The 25,506-nt window shown below is 37.3% G+C and overlaps 1 pseudogene; it reads right to left on the bottom strand.

Moving 5' to 3' along the window:
* Positions 1-119: 119 nt before the first annotated feature.
* LOC125225694 overlaps positions 120-25,506 on the bottom strand; it is a 160,424-nt pseudogene continuing 135,037 nt past the window's right edge.

Genomic DNA, 25,506 nt, shown 5'->3' with positions numbered 1-25,506 from the left:
TGACTCGACGGATTTTTAGAACCACGGTATGCCATAAAAAGTCCTAAGCCTATTCATTACGTTGCGGTATTTGTTTGGTATCTCGTTTGTATGTAACTTCAAATCGCATGCGAATTCGCGCGCCATCTAAATGAGCCGTATAGATAAAATGGAGTAAAGTTAAGTATTTAAAAGTAGGAAACGTGAACCTCATTATAAACACATTAAATGCACCTACCATATAATCTAATCTTGCTTTCCACATCACCGAGCGAGTTCTTGGCAACGCAAATGTAACTGCCCAGGTCGTCGCGTCTGATATTCTTGATGGTCATCGTCATCTCAGCTTCGAACATCGACTTCTGCCGCACCGCCATCTCGTGGTGCTCCGAGGAATTATTATCAACTCACCTGCGAAACAATTTATTGCTAAAACACCCGCCTTCAAATTCAATATTAGGATTTCACCTTGCGAAGAAGAAGTTTTATGAAAAATGTAAAAAACTTGCTTCAGACACCTAGAAGTTTTATGGCTTTCTTGTAATTTGTTTTGCTTTAACGCCGTCTTGTCCGGTGCCTTAATAAGATTCCTGCTAGTTTGCGATTGTCTTTGATTTTTACTTCTAACAAGAAGTTCTAGTTATAGAAACATGTTTGTTGATAACTTTTAAATGAGAATACCTTCTCTCATATATTTACGGATTCAAATTTTTGAAATAGAAGCTTTATGAATATATTCTCAACATTCAACCTATATTTACAACATTCACTGCACAATATTTAATTTTAATTTCAGTTTACATTTTTTCAGTTCAGTTTTACAAATTATTCAGTTTACAAATTATATTTTTTCAGTTCAGTTTACAAATTATATTTTTTCAATTTACAAATTATAAATTCAGTTTACAACAGAATTAACAATTATTGTTCACGTAGTTTTGCGAATGCGAAATAATGGGGACAAGCAATTTATATTTTATGTTTTTTAAGTAGGTCGGTTTTCAGATAAATCTGACCTGGATAGTTCGAGGCGGTATTCTCTAAAGATTATTTTAAAGAGAACTTAGGTTAATGTAGTTTATATGCAGCTAACTTATAAAACTGGGTCAAGTTTTTCGTTATAAATAAATGTGATGGACTATGCATGAAATAGTAAAGTAGTTATTTGAAATACCAAAGTGTTTATTACGTGAATGTATAAATAAATTCAACATTATTGCGCTTGCAATTATTTTTCAACCGGAGAAAACAAGGAGATTGACTTTGTTGATAAGAAAAGATTTTTGAAAATTTTACTAAACTATACGGTCAATAAATTCGCGCCTTATAATAATAATGCTTGTATTAGTTACACGGTTTATATAACATATTGTATACACTATTGTAAAGTACCTCACCAGTAATAATATCAATAAAACCTGTATTTGTTTGAAACAGAACACAGTATAAAATAAAATGTAAATTTATAAAATATATAAAAAAGTACAATACAAATAAAAACCTTGAAAGATTCTCGAAGATATTTAGTGCACGAAAATACATACGAAAATACTTACCAGGATCTTTGACCCAGTAGTTGATGGATTTGGGTGACGACTCCACGTAGCACTCCGAGCGTGACGTCAGTGCCAAGCAGGGCACCCACCAACTGGTTTAGCGCCAGATCACTAGAGGTGAACTGTGTGACAAAAAAATATGGTGGTATTAGTATAGCTTTATTATTGATAGCTCAGAAAAGGGTGGGTGAAGATCGGGCCAGTCAAAATGGCCTACTTGGGATGACTACACAAATTGACGCCATCATAAATTTAGCTTATATGTATATCGATGGGCGGATAGAGTGAGAAGTAGACCACTGAGAGCTCGGCGTCGGCGAAACCTGAGTACGTAGCTGAATGGCAGAAACACTCACGAAACGAAACGCTCGTAGATATCTATCTCTATCGCTCTTGAGTATTGGCACGACAGCACGACCAGACTAACTTTTCGCGGCGTTTCGTTTTCGTTTCACGCTGCTGAAAAGCCATTCGGCTACGGCACCAACCCGGATTCTGCTCTGCAAAGTAGCGTCATTCTTACGATTGCTCTTGACCAAGATTAATTTTGAGGCACCGCGCCAGTCAAGTAGGTATTATAGTTTTGTACAAACTTGTTAATATATTTTACTGATAACAATATGCAAACAGTCCGCTCTGGGCACTTTTTATTTGTAGCCCTGAAACAAACGAACTGAATTCCAACTGTAACTTGTATTTGAATTGCGCACTAATTCTGCAGTTGGATATAAAATTCACCATAGTCGACCCACAGTCAATAGATTCATATACCCATAGTCTGATTTGTAATAGGATACAATATGTTTTAGTTTACATGACCACTACCACAGTTATTTTTCGCTCTCACCGGCGAAACAGCTTTGTTATTGTTTGGCTAAAAAACAGGTGAAAAACGTACCTAATCGAGTAAAATATGTTGCAAGCAAGCTGGTGTTGTAATGCATCTGAGGTCTAAATTCGAACGTCACATCAAAGCTCCGCTTCAGAGTCCCACTTCACTGCATCCCACTTGCTATACAGCAATGTATTATCAGCAAAATGATGATGAAGGACCGAATCATCAGTATGGAGCGCGATCAAAGACACACTCCACAAAGTATTGCGTAAGAATCCGCTCACAGAGGATGTCGAACTAATATCTCCAGTTCTTGCTGCATATCCCTATTACCACTCAGCTATTTGGCACATCTCTGGTGAAAATGTTGACATCTTTCAAATTCCTGCTCCGCTCTCTAGCTCCACTCAACTACTGGTGCCGTAGCCGAAAGGCATTTTTGCGACGCAGAAATGAAAACGAAACGTCGTGAAAGGTAGTCTGGCTCTGGTCGCGCCAATACGCAAGAGCGATAGAGAGAGATAAATATCTACGAGCGTTTCGTTTCGGTGAGCGTTTCGTGCCATTCGAATTCGTACCCAGTTTAAGGTGAAAACTTTGACTTTTTAGCCGATCCAAGTTTGTCGTTATACAGCTAAAGGATTACATAGCCTATTTATCTAAGTCTGCGTTAGTACGAACCTTACATTATGGTTCTTGTTACTTGCGGCATGATACTTGTATACGAAGCCAGTGTGTCATATCACATGTACAGTCTGGCAGACTACGTTAATGAAACACTAATAAATAAAGACACCATTATAATATTTAGCAAGCATACAGTAAGTTTATTCAAGTAATGATATCTTGTATATTTTTATGAGTTGGAAATTATGTAAAAAGGGATGGAAGGGGGGTTTCGCTCAAAAACCTTATTCCAAAAACTATACATATTAAATAGTTTATGAAGGCAACTGCCGTAACAACTGTATATTTTAAATACTATACGATAGATTTTGTGTATAAGGATCGGGTTGTTGTTAAGGAGTACAGCGGGAACAAATCTCGACTGGGGGGCAATTGTTACTAATCAATTTTTTTTCCATTATTACACTATGATGATGTTGAGTTTTACATGGATCCACTGAACACGCCTACCATATGGACACTCTATTTAATAACCAGTGATCGGGGATTTGGATGCCACACAGGGTGAATGACCTCAAACATTAAGCTAGTATGGATATGCCGCGGGATTCCAAGCTTTATGTGGTTAGTTTTTTATCAATTTATTGCTATTATGGGTCAATGTTTTAAATGCGACACCAAATCATCATTGTTATTACCTTATTACTGCTGAAATACTTTTTCTTAATTAGTTTAGTATAGGCCTCACTTTGCGTATAAAAATACACTTTATCATCGATAAATAATTTAATGCAAAATGAGCATATATTATTTTCTTGGTGACAAAGAAAGTTTGCATTTTTATATTACATGTAAATAAAACCTACATTTCTGTACTATTTCATTTTTTTATAATTATAATCATTCCTATTTACCTATATCATAAACCAACACTTGCTTATTTAATATTGTTTATTTTATAAATATTATTACCTACACAAGAATTGCGTTTATTTTTCGACCAGAAGTTACTTGTAACCTCATTGTTTATGAGCTACGGTAGTTGCTTACCATCAGGCGATCCGTCTGATCATTTTGTCTTCTATGACATAAGAAAAATTATCACGGGCCGAACGGCATATCCATATCACTGTTTCTACTTGATTTCCCGCGGTTGTGGCATCCAAATCACCACGATCACTTTAATAACGCAAATATTGTAAAACATTGTAAAATTATTGCTGTTCCTTAATTTGAAATAGATACATACCTTACATGAATGTAAGTAGTAGGTGTGAACAAAATGTCAATAATACATATCCTCATTGACATTTATAAAAATAATCAAACGATAATCTGTTGTAATATACCCATGATATCCCATGATATAACATTTAGGCATTGAGGTATTATCATATGCCAAAATCACGGCTTAAAATGATCTCATACGGTACAAAATACAAATTGAGTATTCCCTAGTAAACCGAGCCTAATGACCGTTTAGCAAAAACGCCTAAAGCCTCGAGCGGTTTTTCGACCTTTATGTAAATGCCGTGTTCACTTAGGTTCGAGGTGCAAAATAAATACCACATAAGGGCCCATTCACACAGCGTGCGATTTTGTTACATTACGGACGTTTGAGGTCACATACAATCAGCGCTCCAATCAAACGCCACCAATGAAATTCGCATGCTTAGTTTTCGCACAGTGTAGATCAGCTTTAAGGCTGTCTCTCGATAAGCTACGAGCGATCGGCTGTTGTTTTCTCTCAGACTACTGCAAACAATCTCGCCAATTGTTTGCTTTGGTCTACCAGTGCAAGCAAGTAGTCAATCTGTGAGAGTTTGCGGCCGAGAATGGTCTCCAAGAAATGGCCTTGTGAGGTGACAAATGTACAGCAGATGGGGACTATTGCTTGAATTGAAATTGTATTTGGATGCAGGTAAAATGGAAAATAATGTCATTCTAACTTTGCAATTATTTAGCTGTTCTGATAGTTGAAGTTTCATTGGCGGTGATCATCTGTTGGCTAGTGAACAAATCCTGGCGTTTAAGGTACTTACATATATACTTATAGTATACCTACTAATGCATGTGGTTAGTTGTTTAAATATTGACTACGTTTCCAAAGCCTTGTGGTTTGTATAACCGAATTATGGAACATCGGGTGGACTAAACATGTAAATAACTACAAACGTCCCTATGATCGAAACAATAACGTCAGATAAGTTTAAAAGTTATAGTTTTTGCTTTAATTATTGATGTTGACAAATACATTAATATTGGTTGCGTTTTCTTCTATTTTCCTTGTAACTGTAGTGTAAAAGGATCAATTCCGAAAACTTTGTACTTTTAGATCACGTCTCCGATTTTGATAAAAAATAGTAGGCTGATAGAGTTCTAGCCTACCTACCTACCTAGTCGATCTTGTTCAGCATCATGAACTCTATCAACCTATCAATTTTATCAAAATCGGAGACGTGATCTGAATGTACCAACTTTTCGGGAATTGCTCAAAGGTACTTATAAGAATAACTCTCTTTACAATTTGTTTTTGTGAGTTAAAAAGTAGTAGACTCTTCTCTCTTATGACTTAATCCCCTCTATGTGAGCCAGATGCCTAAGTGAGCAGGTACTTACTTCACATCGGTGCTCGCGCAATCTCTATTTTGAACGTTGCTATCAAACCACTACTTTCCGCTTAGGCTGCGCTGCACTTTACGTCAAATCTTTAGGTAGGTATATCGTATTTTTTTATCTCTGGTATAAAGCGATATCTAATGAAAATATTTAAGTACTACACATGGTATCAGACCTTTTTGAAATCGTTTCAACTTTTATTCAGGATATTTATTTCTAACTGTCAGTTAGTAATAAAAAGTGAGAGACCGTCCGTGCAACTGATAATCGCTTCAGCATCGATATAAAACTTCGTATGAAATAAAATTTTGCGAACGCTGTAACTGTGTCGAGCGGTTCGATGCAACTGACCCTAAAACATAAATGCGGTAATACTATGCATGGAGTACCTACGCTGAGGTATATACAGGGTGTCCCAAGACCATGGGACATGAAGGGAAAGTACCTAAAATATCACAGATAGGACATAATTATTGCTGAGAAGAAGACTTTATTTTATTTTTAAAAACTTGGTAAAACTGCATTCAAAGATTTTTCATTGTTTTTGAAAAATTGTATATACTAAATTTAAGGCTAAGGAGTATGCCATGTAAATGTTAAAATTCATGAATCTTCCTCTTATGTCCGATAAAATAACCCTTATGATGAAGCCTATCGATTAGTATGACAAAATTACAGGATGTTTTTTTCTCGTGTAGGAGTTTAATTCCCGGATTTAACCATGTAATTATTTAAAAATCTATAAATGCAGTCTACTTAGTTTTAAAAATAAAATAAAGTTTTGTTTTAGCAAAATACCCTATCTACGATATTTAAAGGTACTTTCCTTCATGTCCCATAGTCTTGGGACACCCTGTATCTTGTAGTCTGTAGGCGGTTTGGTGCAACCAGCCTAACAGTGGTTAAACATTGTCCCATTCGAGCAAATCCGGCTCCGTTCGGCTCACATTGCTGAAATTAATATATCGCATTGCATCGCGGCAATTATTAGGGTTGGTACAACTTGACATCCCTTTGATTTGTGATAGCACAGATACTTTGCGTATGGTAGTAAATACTATTATTTATTTTTAATCCCCGACGCAGAAACGACGGGCTGTTAGGTATAAGTTTGACGTCCGTCCGACCGTCCGTCCATCTGTCTGTCTGTCTGTCTGTCTGTCTGTCTGTGGGTTTTTTTCAAAATTTTAATTTTGTGGTTGGGTTATTACCTAAGAAACATGAACTTACAGTGTTACGCTGATGTGAATTCTCTTGCTGACCGTAGGCGGCACGCCGTTGCCCCGCGATGCACAGGTATGTGCCCATTTCCGAACGGGATATCTTGGTAAGCTTGAGCACCTCACCGTTGTATGTTAGCACTGCGGACAAAATCAAGAAACAATCAATAAAAAGTATCTAAATAGAAGGGAAATAGTTGGATATGTTTCAGTAAGTACAGTCAACCAATTGGAACCCTAGGCAGTGTAGAACTATGTCGTAGTGATGTTATAAATCAAATTGTAAGGAATCCTTACTGCTTCTCATTTTGACATGGTTGTAGAGTGGCCTAGGGTTCCAATTGGTTGAGTGTACAAGAATTTATTGAAAAGCTGGAGTATCGAATAAAAGCTTATAAAGTAAGGTGGGGAAGATGGAAGGGTTTTCTTGCAGGGGGAAGCTAAAAAAGCCGCCCTTGCAATGCTTCGTTATACCAAAGACCTATATAACTTCGTAAAGACCGATAAAGTCTCAAGAAAAAAACGTACCCCAAAACCATACAGAAAAAGGTACGGTGAGCTAGATGGCGATACACCTTTTTGGGGTACGCTCGGCTAGATGGCGCTAATATTAATATTTGACATTTTAAAACATATCAAGCTAACAATATGGGCCAAATTGTCAAAACTGAGGTTCAAAAGTTTTAAGCCTGTGTCAAGAGATGACAGTCTATGCACTGTGATTACACATTTTACTTCGACAGTAACTCTCTATAATAGGTACTCAGATCCTCTTACTGGCCGTATTTCGTCTTTCGTCTTCAAGAAAAACCCTTCAATCTTTCCCCACTTTACCTTACCTACCCTGATTCATAAAGATGGGTGTTATAAACCCTGGGGGCCGATTTTTGAGTCTCACGCGTTCGAATTCAGAAAATTGTCACTGAAAATAATAGGCAAGTCACCGTTTTCAATCGGTATTTTAGTGAAAGTGAGATTCAAAAATCGGCCCCCTGACCAGAAATATATGTCTAATAGCTTATATATTTATTTATTTAGTCTTCAACTATCTTCATCGGGTTGGTAGGAAAGGTAAGAAAATAGCAAACAGCGAAAAGTTTCATATCTAAGACTATGTTCACAAACGTATACAAATGCGAACGTGCTACTGAAAATAATGGAAAAAGTTGGAAAAAGAATAACTGGCGGTCGAAAGAAACTGTGTTTGACCGGAACCACAGAAAGACACTTCGTTACACTTGGTTACACACATACATCACATACATGTTGTACAAATTGCTAGATTTTGTTACCCCCTTTAACTCTTTCCTCTCATTTACTCAAAGGTTAACTGGAAGAAATCCCTCTAAGGGATAACTTCGCCTTTGTACTTCACATCTCAATGTATGTTATTTTAATAATGTGTTTTTGTACAATAAAGAGCTACTACTACTAACTACTACATCATCCATCATCCTCCTTGCGTTATCCCGGCATTTGCCACGGCTCATGGGAGCCTGGGGTCCGCTTTGAGAACTAATCCCAAGATTTGGCGTAGGCACTAGTTTTTTACGAAAATTATATATTTTTTACTTTTTTTTTGGTTACATACATAATGATTGAAAACAGTGAATTATTACACTGTGTATTAACCCCTCAACTGCCTTGTTCTAGATCTGTCACAGAAAATTTAAACTGTAATTAACAGATTGAAGGTTATTAATTCAATGTAGCAAATTCTTGACAACGGCGTTCCAGGGGTTAAGGGCGGAAAGTGAAGGATTACGAACGAGAAGCTGTTCGAAACTCCGACTCCGAAGGCGGAGGGCCTTAATAACTCGAGTTTGTAATCCTTTGACAGCCCGTGACGTATCTACACAATGTTTTTCATCACACTCGCGAAGTAATAACCAAATTTTAAATTAAGTAAATGTATTGAAATACCTACGCTGACATTTCGAACATTCGTTCGCCATCTTGTATTTTTTGACAGGTCGTGAAGGCTCCACCCAGGTATTCACTTTTCATCACACCCGCCTTTAAATGTGCTATTGCACGCAGGCGGAGCGTGATTTATAGAAAAATCGTTCTCCCAAGAGAATAATGAAATTTCTTGTACCGTACTTAACTTTTTTACATCTATTTACATACTTTATACATTGCGAGTAACTCGCAATGTAAAAAGAAAAACATTGTTTGTAACTCGGGGAGTATGAATATTACTAACTCGAGTCTTTAAATCGCTCCGGCAAGCCGTCGCGATTTAACTTACTCTCGTTAGTAATATTCAACTTCCTCCCCTTGTTGCACAATGTACTATTATCGCCCTAGGGCGGCAAAATAGCTCATTACGTATCAGTATGCAGCAACACCTTTTACGAGCGAGTGTGATGAAAACTATAATGTTACTGAAATGATTTATTCAAAAAGTTTGTTAGGTGGATTGTAAGTTATCCATACTAATATTATAAATGGGAAAGCGTGTGTGTCTGTTTGTTTGTCCGTCTTTCACGCCAAAACAAAGCGAAGAATTGACGTGAGTTTTTAAGTGGAGATAGTTGAAGGGATGGAGAGTGACATAGGCTACTTTTTGTCTCTTTCTAACGCGAGCGAAGCCGCGGGCAAAAAGCTAGTAACTTATAATACTTGCAATATTCGTATATGATTTTTGTATAAATAATATTTACTTTGCAAGCAGCGGTGGCGGGTCTAGTCATAAATAATGGAGTTTTCACAGCAATACTGTCAGTTCTCGTAACGCGTACATGTGTTCACAACACAAAGCTTGATTCCCTTTTCTTAAAGCACAATAAATCATTGTTTAGCTTAAATAATAAGCTGTCACTGTCTCTTACGCAACCCGCTTAATGATGGTATGAAATGAAGTAATTATACTGAACTAGCTTTTACCCGTTGCCCACGTACTAAAGTCTGTATAATGTTTAGGAATACCCCTGTGATGTTTCCAATAAAGTAGTCAAACTAATCTTGTTTTTCTATACAAACTTTAGACCCCCTTTTCGCTCTCTTAGGAGGTGGATTTTGAACAATCCTTAATCCTCTACACATTATAGGGAACCTACGTGCCAAATTTCGAAATTTTCGAATGTCTAAGATCAGTCAAATAGCCCTATTTCACCACAGTGACATTGACACTGAAAATTCTCTGCCTATTTCTGGGTTGATAATGACAAGTGAGACTTTCGATTGACCCGTGGAACATGGCGGATCGTCCTCCGATATATTTTTTTATTTTTTGCATTCTGCTGTTTAATGTATAAGTTTGATAGGATATTATGCAGTGAATAGCCTGCGCAAAGAGTGCATTTAATGAAAAATTCTTTTGGAGATACGAATAACCAATTCTACGGACATCACTCGGCAGTTCGTGGTCCCGGCCGCCATCATGCTTTGTACTGCTGCTCCAGCTATCCTCCAGTGCATCGCGAAGGCCTCGTTCGCAAAAAAAACTACTTATACTGTTTTATATATCTCTGTAATTTACTTGACATTGGCAAAGTGCCCTGGTAGCAGAAAGCCATTATTATACGAATAAGTGACATTGTTACTCAGCGTCAATATTTTCTCGTTGAACAGGCAATGAATGGCGAAGTGTCACTGTCGGGCAACAATTGTCACTATTCTGAAATAGGCCGCATGGTTTTGGCTGCGTTGATATATCAGTCAGTCAGTTTCTTCTTTTATATATTAAGATAGAAAACATACTTGAAAAGTCCCAACGGTTTCGATGGCGCTTCGAATTTTTCAATTAACCATTAAAACGGTTTCAGAGTTCACACAATGAGACCTAGGACTCCATTCAGCACGGAACTCTACTAATTACGACAAACTTTAAACAATACTGGACGAAACTCATCCCGAGAATAGTCCGCGGTTCATTGTGCCCTGAATGCGGTCACACAGACGTTTTATTATACATATTCCTGAAAAACAATGGTCTACTTTACAGCTCGAATAAGCAACGACAAATGAAATATTTTTGTTGTGTTTTTAATGGCATTGATTATGCAGCGTTTTTTTAAAACCTATTTTTCAGTACAGATAGTATTTTTATTGCGCACTAGTGCGAGAAATGGTTCATTATATGTCAGGTTGAAACTTTTGAGGCTCATCTGTACTGAAAAACGTCGTACGATACACGTGCGAAAAGGAAATTCGTAACTCGTGCCAATTTAAAATACTCCCTTCGGTCGTGTTTTAATTTATCGCCACTCCTTTCCAACTTCCTTTTTTTAGCACTTGTATCGTAAAGTACTATGTAGTGTTGACTGGGTTTATAAAATCGATTTTTTTACCCTGCGGATTAGGAGTCTTGTGGAAAACAGTGTTAAAGGCTTTTTTTAGAAAACAGTGCAGTGTGGTGATTACTGTCAGTGTTGTAACAATGGCTTCGTTTTGTAAATCATTTGGGATATAACAATCATAAAAAAAAAATAATCTTAAGACGATACACGAGCGAAAATGCTAGAATGAAAAGGGGGGCTCCTTTCAATTTGGGAATTTTAGTTAAATATACTAGTATTATTAATTAGATTTATCGAAAAAAAATTGTCCATTTAGAACAACTCAGTTAAAAGATATTGCCAAAAAATCTTTAAAATCGAGGTTCCGCTCTCGACTGTTTCCTCCTTTGAAACTTAATCAATCGGAACGAAATTTGAGAATTTGAATAACAATGAAATAGTCTGTGTTGGACCGTTTAGTTTTTTTGGCTAATTATTACCAATCTTGAGTATCACACCTTATATTGCGCCATAATGAAAAAGGCCGTTTTTGGAAATTTTTCGTTGGCTCTAGCGTCTTTAAAAATAAAAATATCAAAAAAATCAAAACGGTCCGACACAGATAAAAATAATAATAATCTCCAGGAAGGAAATAGTCGAGAGCGTTTGTATGGAGGATTGACCCCTCTTGTATCGTCTTAACAACTCACAGTTGTGTAATATTTTATGAATTTTCGCTATGATTTATAATTATTACCTACTTAAATATTTATTCAGGAACAACTGTACCTACAAACAGAGGAGGTCTTAGGTAATTCAAGCAAACATCTATATTAGCAGTCTGTGTGGTAATATCTCTTACATTCTAGATTTTCCCTCCTATATTTCAAAATTTCCACTGTAAGCACTGCGCCGTATGTTTACCAAGCAGCAATTTATTTCCTTACATGTAATATTGTGCTCTCGCAGACTTTGTAATTTATGGTAACTATGTTAATGCATGTATCTGTAATATGTTTTGTAAAGTTGTCATCATATATGAGGTTTCAATTCAATTTATTATTCTGAGGTCGCGTGACACAGTGTTGATTTTATCGAGCCTGTTTTCTGCTTATTTATGAGCCATTATTGCTTTTTAGTCACCAGTTCGTTTATGAATGGATATAATTCTGAAGGGATCACGGTGAGCGGCTTGAAATAGTTAAGTTATAAGGTAGCAGCAGCGGCTGGTTCATACAAGCCACAGAACACCCCACTAGAAGCCAAATGCAAGCGATATTGTTCGAGTCGCAAATCACCAATCCTTGCGGGGTGAGGCGGGCGCGCACGGTGCTGCCATTGGTCGTTTCAAATAATGGCGCGCCTTTATGATTAGCAGTAGGGATGGGAATGGGACATGTCTATTATAGACAATGGTACCGGTACCAGTACTGTGGTGAATTTGTTTTGCAACAAATTATAATATTATAATTAAATTAGAATAAGGCCTAGTTACCCTTCGGGTTGGAAGGTCAGATGGCAGTCGCTTTCATAAAACTAGTGCCTACGCCAAATCTTGGTAGTAGTTTCCAAAGCGGACCCCAGGCTCTCGCATGAGCCGTGGCGAATGCCGATGCCGGGATAACGCAAGGAGGATGATGATTGTGATAGCATCTCAATAAAAATCATTCTAGTAACTAATAACTAAACTGTGCATTTTTACTTACGTTTATTAAGTTAAATTACCAACTAAATATTCTAAACTAATCAATGAACTAAATACCACTACAGACTCTACAGATTCTAGATAATTATTCACTATTACAAATCTGCTTTCTTTTATATTTCATAAAATGGTAGCACATACAATGGTACGAACGGCAGTACGAAGTTCCCGCAACAGACATAAACTAACATGGCCCCATGCCTAGTCGTTTACGTGAAAGGGATAGCATATCACATTGTTAACTCGGCAAAAAGGGATGGACGCGCCTCGGCGCCGCTCAGCACAACCATATTGACCAGTATAAATGAACTCCGCGGATAATAAACAATATTCAACAAAATAATTAATTTGACTTAACTGTGGAATGTTATTCCATCTTTTTTATATGTAGAAGTGTTAGAAGACTTGCCACACCACTTTATGCTGTAAGAGACCATTGTTTGCAACCAAATTTGGTTATTTAAGATTTTTCCCGAGCGGACACGGACACTGTTAGCGGGTCGTATACTTGGGCGCTACTGATCGGTGTCGCGCGCGTTCAAACTTTATAAACCTGATTTGTCGTATGCTCGGTGACCGCGAGTCGCCCTGTAAGGGCCGTCTTGTTGTATTGGTCTGTGATACAAGCCGATTCCCACCGGCTTGCCTAAAATTGATTACTAGTAAAGTACTTAATGTTAAGGTAAAAGTACGTAAAGTGTTCTTTTTGCTCAGTGTTGCCTAGAGCAGAAATTTTCACCAGCCGCCACTGTAAGGTAGGTACCTAAAGACGTTATTTAGTCGAATCTAATTTTATTAATATGATAAAACTTGGCCTAGTTACCCTTCGGGTTGGAAGGTCAGATGGCAGTCGCCAAATCTTGGGATTCGTTGTCAAAGCGGACCCCAGCCTCCCATGAGCCGTGGCAAATGCCGGGATAACGCAAGACGGATGATGATGATAACAACAAGTCTTACAAGTGGTTTACACACTGAGAGAAAATACAACCAGTTTTCATGTTCGTTCAACAAGTTTTTTGGTTAAAATAGCGCCTACGTGCTCTTTGGTTCAAACAACAAGCTACTTGTCATTTGAATCGGCAATATATTTGAATCAACAAGTCGATTTTATAAAAACAACCTGACACATATTGTTTTAAACATACGTTTAGCTGATTCAAACGGATAAACCGCAACAAGTCGAACTTGTTAAATTCACAATGCAAATTTCTCTCAGTGCAAGCCGTAATAAAATATGGTAGTATTTTTTTCGGTTAATTGGACAATAATAAATAATATAAAAATAAATAGACTTTAAAAAAGGGTCAAGTAGCCTATTGTCGGTTGTTAATGAGGCTTTATTTTCATATCTTCAATATGAAATCGATCTTATCGGCAACAGAAAATAAGATAGATTTTCGTTGAATTCGTCATATATTTGTATGTATCGTATGTAAGTTTCAATATTTTGTTTTTAATTGTTTCATTTCTTAACTTTAACATGAGGTCGAAGATTATAGTGTCGCCCATATGGGTTTTGTTTTTACTACCCGTTACTACCCTAAATTTTTCATTTTGTTTTTCTACTAAAAAATAGTTATTTTTTATACAAGGGGGCAAAGTTGTATTTTAACGCCGAGTGTGGAATTGAAAAACGAGCAAGTGAAAGGATTTTTTAGTTGAACCACGAGCGAATCGAGTGGTTCGAGAATAGAATCCTGAACTTGCGAGTTTTTTAACACACGAGAAGTAAAAGACATTACCGAGTGTAACGCAAAACTTTTCCCTCACTATAGCGAGGAAACTACAACGCAAAAAATGCATTTATCACTGCTTCCAATAGTTCCACAGGTGGTAAATCATCTTTATTACTAGATTCACCTACTTTTATCAATTTTAAAGCAGTTAATTTGACTATATTCAAGGTCAAATTACTTTACCCACTAGTGGATAAAATGCGTTTTTACCCGTTGGTATTAAAAGACAAAACACGTGTTTCCGAGCTAGTGAGGGGAAAAGGAAATTTCATGCCTTTATTTAATCAGTGTAATCAATCGAGTAATATAATTTGTTTCCATATTAGACAACGGTTTTATTATATTTGGATATCGCTTGGATATTGGTTTGGCTGATTTTGTTAATATCCAGACATCATATCAATTTGTAAACTTAATTAAACTGTCAACATTCTTTATTTGTTTATTTTCACAGTAACATTGTATATAATAATGTTCATCGTGTTGAAAGTACCAACAGACTGTTACTAACAATTTCAATCTTTAGGTATGTTTAGGTAATACATAGTTCATAGTTATTTGTTTTAGTAGAGCGGCCAGAGGGTCTCGGAAAAAGTTGCTGTGACTGGAGAGTATACTGCTGACAAGTGGTATCGATGTGATCGGTAGACTTTACTGAGTACGAAATAAAGACGTGCTATTTTGCCATAGTTATTTTATTTGCCATAGTTGGTATGTGTGATATCTAAAACCTAGGTAGGTACATAATTAAGACCCAACTAGATGTGAGAATACATCGTATATAAACTAAACAAGAAAGAAATATATATAGATATCATATATCAATTTCATAACTTTGACCGTATACACCATGTATTTTTCCACGGACGGCTTAAAGTAAGAATACTTTATAAAAACCGGCCAAGAGCGTGTCGGGCCACGCTCAGTGTAGGGTTCCGTAGTTTTCCGTATTTTTCTCAAAAACTACTAAACCTATCAAGTTCAAAACAATTTTCCTAGAAAGTATTTATAATGTTCTATTTTTGTGATTTTTTTCATATTTTTTAAACATATGGTTCAAAAGTTAGAGGGGGGACGCACTTTTTTCCTTTAGGAGCGATTATTTCCGAAAATATTAATATTATCAAAAAACGATCTTAGGAAACCCGTATTCATTTTTAAATACCTATCCAACAATATATCACATGTCGGGGTTGGAATGAAAAAAAATATCAGCCCCCGCTTTACATGTAGGGGGGGTACCCTAATAAAACATTTTTTCAATTTTTTATTTTTGCACTTTGTTGGCGTGATTGATATACATATTGGTACCAAATTTCAGCTTTCTAGTGCTAACGGTTACTGAGATTATCCGCGGACGGACGGACGGACGGACGGACAGACAGACATGGCGAAACTATAAGGGTTCCTAGTTGACTACGGAACCCTAAAAATGATATCGTAAAATAATACAGAAGATCTTAGGCTCAGACTAATATAACGAAATAAGCTTTGCAAATAGTAGCTTAAGAACAAAAAATAATTTACCATATTTCTAGGATAATCTTTTTGTTCATTTATGAAATATTAGCTTTTGCCCGCGGCTTCGCTCGCGTTAGAAAGAGACAAAAAGCAGCCTATGTCACTTTCCATCCCTTCAACTATCTCCACCTAAAAAATTACGTCAATTCGTCGCACCGTTTTGCCGTGAAAGACGGACAAACAAACAGACACACACACTTTCCCATTTATAATATTAGTATGGATACTCGCTTTTGCAATGTATAGCAAATAAATAGAATTATTTCACATTTTCAAAATACAGATATATACTTGGGATGTTCCATAACACAGTTTCAGGAGCTACCCAATGATTAATACTTTAGATTTGTATTTAGTCAGCAAAGAAGCAGGCGGGTCGCCTTATCGTGAGAAGTGACCGTTACCCATGGACATAAAGTAGCACCAGAGGACCCACTTGAGCGTTGCCGACCCTTAAAACCCAAGGTCAAAGGAAATACCACAGGGAGTACTTAACCAAATTCTGCACCTTTCAGAAAGAAACTAGCGAGATGCCAGCAAGAATAAGCTTGCATCTCGCTCGTTCCTTTTTTGCCGATTTGCCAGTTATCTAAGTAGTGATAATAAACTGCGTTACTGAAGCGAGAGATACACACCCACTAATATACACCCATGGTTTAGCCGCACAGTACACATGTGACCAATTTTAGTATGCAAAATTAAGAGCGCGGCGTTCAACGGGCTAAGTACTATAAAACTGTAGATAATTAATGTAAGTTTTTTTTTATGGGATAGGAGGCAAACGAGCAGACAGGTCGCCTGATGGTAAGCGATCACCGCCGCCCATGGACACCCGAAACACCAGAGGTGTTGGAGGTGCGTTGCCGGCCTTTAAGATGGGTGTACGCTCTTTTCTTGAAGATTTGAAGGTCGTATCGGTCCGGAAATTTACCTTTAGTCTTTGACCCCGTATGGTCTCGCACCACGATCTCCTGGCCGTCTTCTCGTTTCCACATGACCCGAGGTAGCGGCACCCCGCGGGCCTTACACGCTACCCGCGCCGTGCCGCCTTCCGGCACCATGGTGTCTCCGGACGTCTCTTCTGGAACGAAGTCTGGTGGTATCACCACCTCTAGGAAGCCCATCTGTAAAGGTACTTGTATTAGTTTAAATTGAAGGGTAAGGGAAAAAAAAAGAAAAAAAAGGACGTGTATACATATAGTAACTCTAATAACATTTGGTGTAATTATTCCTAAGTTACACGGACTGTTGAAGTTACATTCAATAGGCTACTAGACTCCTATCGAATTCGGCACAAGAAATGATTGTTTTCTGTAGTATTTGACATAAGAAACCAATGTTTATAGATTTTGGCTATTAAAAGTTGACGATGACTACGTATTTTCGATTTAAAATGTGTGTAATATTTTTTTTATCTTTGGCCACCGAAAACGCTGTCAGCCTTGTAATGACGTCATAAAACCTAACTTAACTTTATGTCGAGTCAATCACTGACATAATGAACTTTATGCCTCATACTTAAATATCAGAAAATTTAGTGTTCAATTCGATTGACATCATGCACAGACAATCTATAGATTAACATGGCTAATGTTGTTTTTTCCTGATTAAGTAAAAGTATACTTTAAAAATGTTTTTTTGCGGTTTTCAAGTCGTAATAAAATATAGTCATTTTTTTTCCGGTTCATTGGACAGTAATTAATAATATAATATAGACTTTAAAACAGGGTCAAGTAGCCTATTCAGCAAATTCAAATACAGCAATGTAATTAAACTCGTATGCGAGTTCTTGAATAAATGGGCCCTAAAGTGACAATGACTATTAGTTAATTAAGAACTGTACATTTCGAAAATATTATTTTCCGAAAAAGGGACAAGACAGTATGCTGTGAAAATGTATCCTCAACTGGTTATACTTAGACTAGATACTACATGTACGAGAATATATGTGGGACATTTTTATATTCGAAAACACACTGCCGTTCGTTATGTTTGAGGGCAAATAACAAATTCATTACTGTAGGCCTAGGCCTACACATGATGGCCGCAAGAGTATGTCACCGCGAGATACATAGATCCCACATCTTCTAATTGTATTAATGACATAAGGGCGGGTACTCTATCTCGCGGCAATCATGTTCTGGGCAATTCCACGTAACTGTAATGTAAGTGACCACTTCATTGCATGTTTTTTTATTTATGATGCAAATTGAAGTCTTAATTTATCTCTAGATAAGCCTACTTTTAATCCTTAGATATATTGATATTTAAATTAGCACCATGAATAAAAAACATGCAAATAATTGGTCACTTACATTACTCTGTTACATGGAATTACCCTTCTAATAGGTGTAGGTATACTGGTACTCAATACTGTAAATATTTCATATGAAGTAACCGCTACAAGTGCCAACGCGCCATCATACACGAGTTACACGACATTAGGAGATACGAAATTATTTTAAAGTAGGTAATGAGCATATGTGTCTATGTAGTAGTTAATGGACTTAACTGAAAGCACTGGCATTTCCTTTGTGAACCCGCCTGCGCGCGCACGGAGTCAATTAAGGCAAAATATAATGTTACTTGTAACTTGTAATTGGGAAAGTCTATTCTCAGAATAAACATGAATGGGAACAGGGACCGAAGATATGGCGCATGGGTGTTTATGTTTATGCGTTAAACGCAGCTTCGAACGCAATGATTTTATCGCACATCTATTTTGAACTAGATACAATTTATACTATAACCGGCTTCGGACGGGTAGGTATTACATATAAACCTTCCTCTTGAATCACTCCATTTATCTACAAAAAATCCGCATCAAAATGCAGGTTTAATGATCTATTAAGCATAGCCGCCTTTACACAGTCGCTCTATCGCGCATTTCTTGGAGAGTACACTCGTACAGGATAGCGCGCGGTTGAGCCTGTGTGCGCCATTGAGTAAGTATTACGTGTGCGCAAACGCGCGCGATTGAGTGTTTTTAGTTTTAGCTCCACGTTCTTTCGCGCGTAATTGAGAACGGAAAGAGCGTGCGTGTAAAGGCTAATCTTGCGCGATAGCCGCATCAGGCGGCTATAGAGACAGGCAGCGGCAAGCGACTTTGTTTTATACTATAAATATGTTGTGATGATAATTAATGTCTGCTATTAAAGCACTCTGTGAAATAACGGCAAATATTAAAATAGCGACGCGGCAAATATTTTACTTCCATAAGCATGTTTAAACTAACACGATTTTCACTCAGCTGAAACGGGACTGAATCGCGTAACTCTCCCGTTTGTAATTATTTGGCCCGACATTTCAAACAGAACATCACATAAAATAAACAATGTTGACCAAAAAAAGTACACGTCGAGACTACAGCTGTGAGATTTAAAAGTTTTTGTTTCGGATAAAATCGTACCTACGTAGGTATTTAATCGTAAAATAGGCCAGTGCCTAACAGTACGGCAAGTCAGTAGTACTTGCCTTACACATTTAGTTGTAATCTGACACGCCCTCTAAAAACCAAAACCCCTTCTCAAGCTCATACAATGTACTATTACATAGATTGCACGTCTATTGCTAAAAACGACGACGAAATTTACATCTCAATCCGTCCTCTTAGTATATAATCCAGCAGTCACAATTAGCCAATTCAGAAATACCGGACAGAGCTCTTCCCTCCCGTTAATAGACACCTAAACGATTCATGCATCGAACCAAAATGATGAATAGCGAAAGACCCAATTTTCTCCACAGCGCTTGAATACGGCTTCATTTCAGCATTTTTGGAATACGAATTTCATGTTAAACTTCTGACGTTTATCAGTACCGTTTTATACACCTACGAGTATTTTAGAGTGGAATATTTCTGCCATAGGTACTTTTTAATTTGTTCAGATCTAAATTAGACCTGTGTCGACGCCAAAGCAAAATTTATGTCTTTATGACCGGTTTTATTGAAAATCTTGACCTTGAAATTTTTTTGCATTAGACATATTACAACAAACAAATCAAATTTTGGTTATTCGATTTATTTACGGCCCTCATCGAATAAGTTCTAATTATATCAGTAAGCTGTACTTTGCGTGGTGTTTCGATCACTCTAGGCAACACCTTTATAGTATCTCTTCAAAATAGACGCGCAAATGACTGAACAGGATTGATTCTCGAACACACTAATCATCATCATCATCATCATCATGTCAGCCCTTTATCGCCCACTGCTGAGCATAGGCCTCTCTTCTAGTACGCCATGTATCCCGGTCCTGAGCTAGTCTCATCCAGTTGTGACCCGCAACCTTGCGGATGTCGTCCACCCAACGAGCTAACGGATGCCAAGCGCTTCTTACATCTGTAAGCGGCCACCATTCCGTTAACATTTTAGTCCACCTACCATCACTCTGCCTAGCAACATGTCCCGCCCAACTCCATTTTAGTTTGGTAATGACGAAACCAACGTCTTGCACCTTGGTGCGACGATAACACACTAATACTTTTGCGGTATCTGTGAAAAATCCGCGCTGACATTTAGTGTACGTACGAGTACTAATTGGTCTGTATGAGACTTACTTGACTCTTCATAGGAATTTTTTAACATTTTACTGTCTATTTCTTGGTAAAATGATATTTTAATATTTTACTTGGGCATTGTTTGGTACGTAATATAGACAGATACTAGGTAGTTTAATTTATTCTCACTCTCGTTAATTATGTTATTGAAGTCTGTGTGCATTAATCCCAGAAAGTGACAGCTCACGTTTAAATAGCCCTTTTTATGACTCACTTGACTCTTCATAGGATCCGTGTTGATCTGGCACATGTACTGGCCGCGGTCCTCTTCTTGCACGCTCTTGATGTGCAGGTACCACGTCGAGTGATCCGCGTGCGACACCGACACGCGCGGGTTGTGTGTGATCACGTGCTCGTGGATGGCTTGGATGGCTTTCGTGTCCGCTTTCACCCACCCGACCTGTGTGAACAAATAACAAATAGAGTATGTGATCAATGTGTATATTATTTTACTCGTAAGGACTAAATATTAAGCCTATTCTCTTTTTCAATATGTATATAAAAATAAAATATAAAAACACTTACAAAACAATACAAAAATATATAATAGACACATTATAAAAAACCTAACCTAGGGTGCCGCCAGCAGCGGGGTAGGGCCCAAGCTGCCGGTGGTTAAGGCTACAGAGAGAGGAACCGTTGGACTATCCGCGTCGTGTCCAAGATCACCGCCTTCTGCATCTGACCCTTGATCCAGCCATCTAGCGAGCCACTCAAGATGTTGGTCGAGGCTCTTCGCTATGAGACCGGTCGCTGAAACGACTATCGTGACAATGATCGTCGAATCAAGTACGTAAGCCAATTCTAGGTACTTACTGGATTAAGCCTATTATTATTAATTTCAATGATTATGTGCACCGATTGAAAATGTCATCACTTATAAATGTACCTACTTACCAGTGACATTTATGGGCACAAACGGCAAAATGTTCCTATTTATTTTATAATTAAACGCATTGATCCTGTTTTAAATATAGTATAAATTAAAATGTAAGCTTACTTTATGGTATAGAGATAACCTCAACAAAATATGGTGTATTTTATAACTTATCAAATTACTTTTTGTTAAACCAGTAAATTATGGATGACTTGACTAATTAATTAAAATTGATGCCTTGATAATTGTGGTGAGCTATTGATTTCTGTCGAGGGTAAATTAATATATTAAATTGTATTTAGACAATAAATTCATCATAACCTGCAGGGCTGATTCGAACAACAGTTAAATTAGAAATGTACAAACACATACATACTTATAGGTATGCCTACCTGTATTACCAAAATGGGTAGGCAGAGCATCTGAAACTGGTCAAATTTCAGTGGAAAACTTAGCAAATTGAAAGAAAACGACATTGTTATATTACAGGGACAGGTTATTTATTAGACTTGCCTGCACGACATTGCATCCATAGCCCACAGTCAATATCTAACACGGCCACAAGAGGAAAGGGGGAGGGTAAATTTCTTAACCCGTCACCACACGGGGAAGAATTAGAATGACTTTTAAATCGTACTTATTGTTTAATTATCTTGAGTCTCGCCAGTCCCAGTAGTGACATATACTGATGGACCGAAGTTTATAATATTTGGATTACCATTTACATGCTATACCAGTTATACTTACTCTATAGTTTCCAAGGTTAACGACAATACATTTGAATGTAGCATCGCGCCCGATGGGTATTGTTAGGTTTGTGATCGGCTCTCCAAATTCTGGCACTTCTACTCCTCCTGTAAAGAAAGTAAAGAATAAATTATGTGTATAAAATAAGTATGTCTACCACGTGTAATGTTTTTTCACCACACCAACTGGTAAAGTCTCACTAAACTTGATCCTTCAAAAACGAATGACTGCATTATATTCACGAGAGTGCAAGGTGAATTCATACAAATTTTAACTTTATGCTCAAACCTGGAACAATTGACGTTTTATTTTTATAACATAATTTATAGTAATTTCATATAATAATACCTCAAGATAACATAATTTAAGTGATTTTACATAACACCTCAATCTACATTTAGAACCGTGCTGCCGTCAAAAGGAAGCCTATTTCACGAGTAAGTATAGAAAAAATTAAGAACTTTCATTTTTATCTTCTCGTTTTACCAGTACAAAAGCCCATTACCGTATTTAAAGTTTTCTTTCTACACCGGATACTTAGTGAGAGTCTAGTCATAGCCCCTCCAATTAACTACCAACGGAACTTGCTAATGTTTTATAAGTTTCGCCCGGCCAGGTTAAAGAGCATTTCGCTTAATTTCAGTTTTACATAAATAATTTCACGTGGGCTAGCCGGATCTGGAATGTTCATAAGTTAGCGTGGAAGGACTGATTCAATTAAAAATGTAATGCGTAATAAATTTATAAGGAATGCGAATGCGTTGGCTAATTTTACGAATTCGTACTTGTGTATACATACAGAAAAAGGGCAACGTGATTTACAAAACGTGAACAGATTTTATGGCAAAAACAAGTGTTTGACAAAATGAAATATGTTATTGATATGTCAGCCATAAATTATGTTATATATTTAGTATACTGCATGAGCAACATTTAGTATGGAACTAACCCTATATCCCAAATAGATGACACGTCTTCTTCTAACTGTATTAATGACATAAGGACATAGTCCATCTCGCGGCGACATACTCTCGCGGAAATCATGTGCTAACCCTGCAGACCAGAGAGGTTTGACGACCGGTCTAGCCTAGCGCGTAGTGACCCTGCCTGCTACGCCGTGGTCCCGGGTTCGAATCCTGGTAAGGGCATTTTTTGTGTAATGAGCACCGATATTTGTTCTTGAGTCATGGATGTTTTCTATGTATAAATATTTAGTATTTCTACCTATATTATACATATCGTTGTATGAGTAGGTACCCACAACACAAGCTATCTTAAGCTCAACGTGGGACTCAGTCAATCTGTGTAAGAATGTTAAAAATAATGTTGATAATATTTATTAATTTACAGTAATATCGATAAGGATGTCGATGTTAGACTTTGTCAATCATTATTTATTTCGCTACAAAAACTTCTAAGTCTGGTGCTTTATCTTCTTTACAGAGTGGCGGAAGGAAGGAAGACACAAAGGAAGTAAGTTGAACTGAAATCATTTAATATGCTTCTTAACATGACTATTTTGTGAAAGCACACACGATCCCGCATTTGCTGCTCATACCCGCGACTGCATATCAAACACTATACGCTATGCGGCGCGAATTAGTTCCCAAGACAATCGTTTAAATTGCACGCCCGCAGAGACTGATGAGCGACGAACTAAGTTTCCCTGACATTAGTTTGTGGGGCGTACGCTAGTGGGGCTTATCGCGAGAAAACCGCCAAGTTGCCGCGAGCTCGCTGTCGGCACTCGCGATACTGTCAACCACAGTTGCACCTCGCTAAGACCTTGCAACAAAGTGTCAACTATCCACTTCAACTTGGACTTGTAACTTCAGAAATGTGACACGAATATCTTCAGATTGTAAGTAGGCCGCACGCCCCGCCTGTGATTATCAAGCTGCTTATTTACATATAAATTATTCAACTGTTAAAAGCTGTGTTCTTTTTTCTGTTATGGTTGAGTTGTACCTGCATTCCGATTACAGACATTACTGTTTGTTTTGTCAAATGTTCCATTGTCTTGCCCGGGATACCCCCATTTGCCAGAATTTCATTTGCCATAATTTTATTTGCCATCCTATTCAACAATCATAATATTGTTTCTCATAACATCTTATGCCATAATCATTGTTTACTATATTAATCTAGTGCCAGAAACTTTGTTTCCCATAAAGTCAGTTTCCATAATGTCATTTGTCAGAATCATCGAAATCCGTAATTACCACATTCCATACCATCATTTGTCATACAAATTAGCGTCCAGAAAAGTCAATTTCCATAATGTGCTTTGGCAGAATCGAAAACTACTATAATAGATACTAGAAGGACTAGAGAATGAAACTGCTATCAGAAAGTAGGTTAGGTTAGGTTAGAACTGTAACCCCTGGAAAATGAAACTGCTATCAGAAAGTAGGTTAGGTTAGGTTAGAACTGTGAACCTCTGGAAAAGGAAACTGCTTGAAAAGTAGGTTAGGTTAGGTTAGAACTGTGACCCCCGGAAAATGAAAATACTATCAGACAGTAGGTTAGGTTAGGTTAGAACTGCGACCCCTGGAAAATGAAACTGCTATCAGAAAGTAGGTTAGGTTAGGTTAGAACTGTGACTCCCTGGAGAATGAAACTGCTGGAAAAGTAGGTTAGGTTAGGTTAGAACTATGACCCCTGGAAAATGAAACTGCTATCAGAAAGTAGGTTAGGTTAGGTAATAATATGAGCAACAATTAATATGGCAATAATTGCTTATGGCGTTTGAATATTCTATGAAACCATATTATTGCACTTAATAATATGGCTAACAAATAGTATGGCATTGTATGATTATGGAAGGTAATATTCGGATAAACAACGAGTATGTCATATGATTTTTATGGTAAACAAATCATTCGGGCAAATGAAATTCAGGCAAGTTAGATTCGGGCAAATGAATATTATGTTAAATGACTGTCGGGCAAACAATAGACAACCGTCTTGCCCCATTATCAAAACTAAAGACTTGCACATATTAAAATGTTAACCTACTTACATTCTAATGACTTTGTACATAGATAATGTAAATATTCAAAACGCTTTCTAAGACATTACATAATCAGAAGAACGTTTTACTTTATATTGGCACTAAGTTTCCAAGTGTCGTATGCTAAGAACATGACCATATCGGCCATACCATAATATAAGCTAAGTAATTTTGCAGCTGTGTCCGAAATATGGTGAGAGGAAACTAGATATGGCGCTTTGTCGCCTTTATGACCGTCCAGAGGCGGCGAAATAGCGCACCTCGTGTGCCAGCATTCATTGCGCATTT

Source organism: Leguminivora glycinivorella, chromosome 4 (genome assembly GCF_023078275.1).
Source record: "Leguminivora glycinivorella isolate SPB_JAAS2020 chromosome 4, LegGlyc_1.1, whole genome shotgun sequence".
NCBI classification, from domain to species: domain Eukaryota; kingdom Metazoa; phylum Arthropoda; class Insecta; order Lepidoptera; family Tortricidae; genus Leguminivora; species Leguminivora glycinivorella.
The sequence above is the reverse complement of the archived record's forward strand: the minus strand, read 5'-3'. Positions and strand labels throughout refer to the sequence as shown.